Source organism: Choloepus didactylus, chromosome 6 (genome assembly GCF_015220235.1).
Source record: "Choloepus didactylus isolate mChoDid1 chromosome 6, mChoDid1.pri, whole genome shotgun sequence".
NCBI classification, from domain to species: domain Eukaryota; kingdom Metazoa; phylum Chordata; class Mammalia; order Pilosa; family Megalonychidae; genus Choloepus; species Choloepus didactylus.
The window spans coordinates 144109272-144117497 of record NC_051312.1 but is presented as its reverse complement, the minus strand read 5'-3'; positions in this window follow the sequence as shown (position 1 = coordinate 144117497).

The following is an 8226-nucleotide window of genomic DNA, read 5'->3' as shown; positions in this document are numbered from 1 at the left end:
TAATTGGGGAGTTTAATCCATTTACAGTCAATGTTATAACCGTGAAGGCATTTCTTGAATCAGCCATCTTATCCTTTGGTTTATGTTTGTCATATAAATTTTTCCCCTCTCTCTATTAATATCCTTTAATGTACCCATACCGAATCTCTTTAGTACTGAACCCTTCTCCAAGTCTCTCTGTCCTTTCTTTGTTTCTCTGTCTGTAGGGCTCCCTTTAGTTTCTCCAGTAGGGCAGGTCTCTTGTTAGCAAATTCTCTCAGCATTTGTTTGTCTGTGAAAAATTTAAGCTCTCCCTCAAATTTGAAGGAGAGCTTTGCTGGATAAAGTATTCTTGGTTGGAAATTTTTCTCAGTCAGAATTTTAAATATATCGTGCCACTGCCTTCTTGCCTCCATGGTGGCTGCTGAGTAGTCACTACTTAGTCTTATGCTGTTTCCTTTGTATGTGGTGAATTGCTTTTCTCTTGCTGCTTTCAGAACTTGCTCCTTCTCTTCCGTGTTTGACAGTGTGATCAGAATATGTCTCGGAGTGGGTTTATTTGGATTTATTCTATTTGGAGTTCACTGGGCATTTATGATTTGTGTATTTATGTTGTTTAGAAGGTTTGGGAAGTTTTCCCCAACAATTTCTTTGAATACTCCTCCTAGACCTTTACCCCTTTCTTCCCCTTCTGGAACACCAATGAGTCTTATATTCGGACGTTTTATTTTATCTATCATATCCCTGAGGTCCATTTCGATTTTTTTGATTTTTTCCCCATTCTTTCTTTTGTGCTTTCATTTTCCATTCTGTCATCTTCCAGGTCACTGATTCGTTGTTCAACTTCCTCTAGTCTTGTACTATGAGTATCCAGAATCTTTTTAATTTTGTCAACAGTTTCTTTAATTTCCATAAGATCATCTATTTTTTTATTTAGTCTTGCAATGTCTTCTTTATGCTCTTCTAGGGTCTTCTTGATATCCTTTGTATTCCGTAGTACGGTGTCATTGTTTATCTTTAGTTCTTTGATTAGTTGCTCTATGTACTTTGTCTCTTCTGATCTTTTGATTTGGGTGCTTAGGCTTGGGTTATCCATATTGTCTGTTTTTTTCATATGCTTTATAATTTTCTGTTGTTTTTGGCCTCTTGGCATTTGCTGAACTTGATAGGGTTCTTTTAAGATTTGTAGGCCAATTGAAGTCCTTATCTGTAATTTATCAGATTTACAGCTTCGTGGAGTACACTTTCTCTAACTAACCAGCAGGTGGTGCCCACGAGCCACCTGTTCTCCGCAAGCCCGTTCTCCCCTGCTTTGCCTTTGTGGTGAGTGGGGGAGTGAATCTTTTGGGGTCCAATTGGTGTACCAAGCTTGTGTGTGTAGTTGGTGTTGCCCGCCCTGTATATGGGGCGTGTGTCTGGGCGGTCAAGGATCGGGGGTGGGTCTAACAATCACATCTCCCTGGTGTTTCTGGAGTTTTAAAGCTGCTGCAATAGTCTAATCCTTCAGTTTAGTCCTGCCACAGTTTGTCTCTGCCACTGACCCACAAGTCCTTGGTTTTGGCGTATGGCTCCTGAGACTTGCTAGTGTGTCCCTATTCCCGGCCGTGCACTCCCTGGTCCTCTGTTGAGGGATGACTGTGCTATGTCACAGGTGAGTGCCGTCCCCCCAGGATGGTAGGTTCTGGGCTGCTGGGCTGTGTAGGGAGGCTCCCAGTCTGCTGAAATGATGGAGAGTTTGCTGATCTCAGCAGTTCGACGTGTTCATGAGTGTTGTATGAAGTATGCCCAAAGTCAAATTGCTCTGTGGTGTCCAGTCCACGCAGTTCCTGGGTTTCTACCTACTTTCCTTTAAACTGACTGTTATAAGATCTGTAACAACACCATCCATGGCCCAGATGAAGAAGCGCACTATGCGGGGACTGACAGGCTCACCATGAACAGAGGTGGCGGCAACAGGGCAGCTCCAGGGACTGGCGAGCCGAGACTCTCCGGAGCCCCGGCCGGTCCTAGGTCTGAATTGTTCTTCAAAAGCTCTCTCCCCTTGCTAGTTTTTCTGGACCTTTTTTCCTTTTTCTCTATTGTCCCTTCATATTTTTAGCTCTTGATGGTTTGTGCCCATCTGCTTGTGTTTGGGGCAAAAGGGGATAGCATATCACCTATTTTTGTTATAGATGTTATCCACAGGGTTGGACTTTGGTATCTTTCTTTCCAGTATCATTACCTTTAATTTCTGTTTCTTGTCTTGTTGTTCTGTTTAAAATTTCCAGGACAATGTTTAATGTTAGTAGTGAATGCAGGCCTTCTTGGTCACGTTTCTGACCCCAGGGAGGAGGGTGTCAGTCTTCTATCATAGGTTAAAAGGTTAGGTATGGGTTTTATATAAATGCCTTTTATCATGTTGAGGATGTTCCCTTCTATTCCTTGTTTTCTGGGTGTTTTTATGAAAAAGGCGTGTCTTTTCCATGTCAATCAAAATGATCATTTTTTCCTTCATTCTGTCAATGTGATACCTTGATTGTTTTTCTTTTTTGTGTGTGTGGTAAACCACCATTAAATCCCACTTGTTCATGGTATGTAATATTTTTAATATGCTGTTGGATTTTTTTGCTAATATTTAGTTGAGGATTTTTCATCTAAATTCATAAGGGAATGTGATGTCATTATCTGGGCTCTGGTATCAGTGTAATGCTGGCCTCATAGAATGAGTTAGGAAGAGTTCTCTCATCTTCAATTTTTTTGAAAGAGTTTAAGAATGATTGGTTCTTTGAATGCGTAGTAGATTCATCAGTGAAGCCATCTAGTCCTGGACTTTTCTTTTTGGGAGGGTTTGGATTACTGATCCAGTCTTCTTCCTTGTTTTTAGGTATTTTGAAGATCTTTTCTTTCTTCTTGAGTCAGTTTAGGTGAATTATATATTTCTAGGACATTTTCCAAATCATTTAGGTTATCATTTGTTGTCATATGATTGTTCTTATTATTCTCTTAACACCCTTTTAATTTCTGAAAATTCTGATTTTAGTAATTTGCATCTTCTCTCTTTTTTTCTTTATCAGTACAGCTAAAGTTTTACCAATTTTGCAGATCTTTTCAAAGAACTACTGTTTTTGGTTTATTTGAGTCTCTCAATTGCTTTTCTATTCTGTACTTCATTTTTCTCTGCTCTGATCTTTATTATTTCCTGACTTCTTCTAACTTTTTTTTTTTACAAGGTGATATTCTTTTTATAGGTTTTGGAACACAAGACTTCTTAATAAATAACAACAACACCTGTGCTGGTTTGAATGTATTGTGTCCCCCAGATAAGGCCATATTCTTTGATGCAGTCTTGTGGGGCAGACATATTAGTTGGGATTAGGTTAAAACATTTGGATTAGGGTGTTTCCGTGGAGGTGTTACCCCACCCATTCAGGGTGGGTCTAAATTAAATATATATAATTTATATATTGGAGCCATATAAATGAGCTGACAAACAGAACGAACTCAGTGCAGCTGAGAGTGACATTTTGAAGGAGCTACAGCCAAAAGGGACACTTTGAAGAATGCACAGAAGCTGAGAGAGTAGCCGCAGATGAGAGACAGTTTGAAGATGCCATTGAAAGCAGACTCTTGCTCCAGAGAAGCTAAGAGATGACAAGTTACCCAAGAGCAACTAAGAGTGACATTTTTGAGGAGCTGAAGCCTAGAGAGGAACATCCTGGGAGAAAGCCATTTTGAAACCAGAACTTGGGGCACATGCCAGCCGCATGCCTTCCCAGCTGGCGGAGGTTTTCCGGATGCCATTGGCCATCTTCCAGTGAAGGTACCTGATTGTTAGTACATTGCCTTGGACACTTTATGGCCTTAAGACTATAACTGTGTAACCAAATAAACCCCCTCTTATGCAAGCCAATCCATTTCTGGTGTTTTGCATTCCAGTAGCATTAGCAAACTAGAACACCACCCCTTGTAATTGTGGTTCATCTCATTTGACCAGGGATCGCTTCCCAGTCAGGAAACTGGATCATTCAGGAAAACAGTTATCACAGTCAGGCAGTGACAAATAGGATTTTTTTGATAGCTTTGTCAAGTCATTCAGAAGTGGGATGGTGTTGACGGTGTTAAAGTAACATGGTTGTTGATAAGTAAAGCAGCTGAACTTGGAGCATGGACTCCTGGATTTGAATGCAGCTCTTAGTCTTGAGTAGACATTTCTTGTAAGAATATATACAAGTTACCAATAAGGACATGAAAAGATACTCTACATCAGTAGTCATTAAGGAAATGCAAATCAAAACCACAATGAAATGTCACTTATGCCCACTAGCGTGGCTGAAATTCTTTAAAAAAAAAAAAAAAAGGAAAGGAAATTTTAGTATGGTAGTGTGGATATGAAAAAACTGGAACCCCGTATATTGGTGGCTAGAATATAAAATGGAACAGCTACTGTGGGAAATAGTTTGGCAATCCCTCAAAAAGTTAAGCATTGAGTTACTGTATGACCAGCCACCTAACTACTAGCTATGCTATGTTAAGGAACTCATACAGATACTCGCATACCAGTGTTCACAGCAGCATAATTCATAATAACCCAAATTTGGAAAACATCAGTAGATTACTTGGTAAAATACAGTTGCATAGCCACATAATGGAATATTGATCCATAGAATGTAATGAAGTTTTGATACATAATATGTTCTGAGTAAGGCAAGGGGCTGTGTAAAAACACAGCCTTCCAGTGAACTGCGAGCTACAACAGACCAAAGAATGATTCAGACAAGTCCAGCTTGGTGAGTAAGATAGAGCACTTAATGGGGGCCTGGGTGGGGTCTTCATCCTCAGTGGTGGGATGAGAGACAGCAATTCCTTGCTATGATGGTCTGCACTGACCAGAGGGGAAGGCAGCGTTGTTTTTTTTTTTTTTTTTGTTTTGTTTTGTTTTAATTCAGTTTTATTGCTCCCACACTAGGAAGGACAATATTGAGCAGTCATTCCTACCAGGCTAAGGAGCATTTTACTCTTAGACCAAAGTGATCTTGTAAAGCTGGGAAATTCTGGGGTGTGCTAGGTAAGACTTTATGAATGCTCCCTGGCAGGAAGAGGTATCCTGGAGTACATCTACCCATCTGATTATAAGAGAGATCCAGCCAAAAATGTGTTCCAGATAACCAACAAGCACCTGGGGAGGTACCTATGCTCTGGCACGTTTAGAGTTGCTTTGTTTTCCTGTCCATTTGTTCTGCCATACAATGATGTTTTGATCACATTCCAGTGTGGGCAGCCATCCTATGTGTTGGTGCACAGCTGAGTCAGAAACATATGTCTTACAATACACAATGGCGTTCTGCGCTTAGGATGCCATAGTCAGCAACCATCCAGGTCAAGCCGTCCCAAACAGATGTCACAGATGGGCAGGTCTTCTTTAGATGTACTCTAATGATAGAAATAACACATTGAATATAGAGAGAATAGTTATAGACAGCATTGTAATTAGGTACTTGTCACCTTGGGAGACATGGGTAATTAACAGTTATCGAATTACTCCAGTTAATAAAAGATAATGGGAGAATATTCCATGGGCCGCCAGAGCTGCTTGAAGCTGGTTCATATCCACATACCCAATAGTCAGTTTGATTGTGGATTGCATATCATTGGGGCCTATTCCGGTTTGCTAATGCTGTCATTATGCAAAATACCAGAAAGGGATTGGCTTTTATAAAGGAGGTTTATTTTTTTGGTTACAAAGTTACAGTCTGAAGGCCGCGAAAATGTCCAAATTAAGGCATCAACACAAGTACCTTCACTGAAGGAAGGCCAGTGGCATCTGGAAAACCTGTTAGCTGTGAAGTCACGTGGCTGGCATCTGCTGATCCCAGCTTGTGTTCCAGCTCCACTCTCAGCTCCTGTGTGTTCTTCAGTGTCTGTCTTGGCTGCAGCAACTCCTTCTGTCTGTGAACACTTTTATAGGACTTCAGCGATTCAATTAAGACCCACCTTGAATGGGTGGGTAACACTTCCATGGAAATTATCCAATCAAAGGATTCCAACCTAATCAACACTAATATGTCTGCCCCCACAAGACTCCATCAAAGAGTGTGGCATTTTGGGGGACATAATACATCCAAACTGGCACAGGGCCCAATCAAGGAGGACATCAGATGAGCTTGTGTGTAGCAGGAAGAGGAGCCCGACCAGGTGATGCCCAAGAACTTGACAGTCATCCCAGTCCCTTGTATTTTTGCTGGGTTGACTTCCTATCCTCTATCCTTTAACCTGTCACAGACAACTTAGGCAATTTCTAAATCATATTTCCAGCCGACTCCACTCTATCCAAGAGAGGTGAAACTGTATGTCCATGCATACAGTTTATCAGAATGTTTGCAGCAGTCATATTCGTAGCAGCCCAAAACACAAATCCCCAGGGTGCACAGAGCTCACCACAGCCTAGTTCCTGAGGAGCTGAACCCTTAGCCAAAGTCCTGGCGGCAACACCCCTGATGCTTCAACCGCCAATGCCTCCGGTTTGGAACCTTCTAACTTTTGATTTAGTTTGTTCTTCTTTTGTTAGTTTCTTAAGGTGTGAAGTTAGGTTATTGATTTTAGAGCTTCTTTCTTAATTAGGTGTTTACAGCTATTATTTCCCTCTGAGCACTGTCTTTGCTGCAACCCATAATTTTTAGCAAATTTTTATTGTAATAAAAAAATCCCCTATTTCAACCAATTTAAAGTGTGGAATTCAGTGGTATTCATTACAGTCACGATAGTGTAGTACCATCACCAACATCTCTTACCCAAACTTTTTCATCCCCTTGAACAGAAACTCTGTAAACCTTAAGCAACAACTGCCCATTCCCCTCACTCCGCAGCCCCTGGTAACCTGTCATCTGTCTACATGAATTTGCTTATTATAGGTATTTCATATCAGCAAGATCATAGAATATTTGTCTTTTTGTGTCTTATCTCACTCAACATGATGTCTTCAAGGTTCTTTTGTGTATACTGATCTTTTGTATTGAAATTGTTTGATCCTCTTCTTATTTCCTTTTCTGTATATTTTAAAGATTTTTCTATGTAGTTACTATGGGGTTTATATTTAACCTACTAATTCTACAACCATGTAGTTTGAATTGATTGAATTGAATTGAACTTCAATAACATACACAGTCTCTGCTCCTATACTGCTCCATTTCCCTATTTTATGTTATTCTTTTTCACACATTACCTCCTTACACTTTGTTTGCCCAATAACATAGAAATATGATTAATTCTTATGCACTTGTATTTTAGATCTTGTAAGAAATAAAAATTAGAGTTACACATTAAGACTACAAGAATACTGGCATTTGTATTTACCCATGTAGTTACCTTTATTGGAGATCTCTATTTCTTATAGTGGCTCCAATCTACTGTTTAGCGGTCTTTCCTTTCAAGGTGAAGAACTTGCATTAGTATTTCATGTAAGCCAGGTCTAGTGGTGGTAAATTCCTTCAGCTTTTGTTTATCTGGGAATGTCTTAAACTCTCCCTCATTTTGGATGGACAGTTTTGCCAGATATAGAATTTTGGATAGCAATTTTTCTCATTCAGCACTTTAAATATGTTGTCCCACTGTCTTCTTGTCTCTGTGGTTTCTGATGAATTATCAGCATTTAATATTATTGAGGATCCCTTGTATGTGACATTTTGTACCTCTCTTGCTGCTTTTAGGATCCTCTCTATGTCTTTGGCCTTCAACAGTTTAATTATTTAATGTGTCTTGGTGTAGATCTCTTTGAGTTTATCCTATTTGTAGTTTGCTGGGCTTCTGGGATGTACCTCTTCATGTCTTTTGTCAATTTTGGGAAGTTTTCAGCCATTATTTCTTCAAATAGTCTTTCTAACCTTTCATTCTCTCTTTTCTTACTTGGACTCCCATATTGCATATCCTGTTATCTTTCATGTTGTCCCATAAGTCCCTTAGGCACTGCTCACTTTTTTCATTCTTTTTTCTTTCTGCTCACCAGACTGAATAATTTCAGTCATCCTATCTTCAGGTTTGCTGATTCTTTCTTGCTCTTTTCAGGTCAGCTGCTGAATCCCTCTAGTGAACTTTTAATTTCAGTTGTTGTATCACTCATCTCCAGAACAGCAATTTGAGTGGCTTCTTTAAAAAATAATTAATTTCTTCCTTTGGTCATTATTGTTTCCTGATTTCCTTTGGTTCCTTATTGATTCTTTCCTTTAGTTCATTGAATTTATTTATGTTGCTTATTTTCTTTATAAGTTACAATGT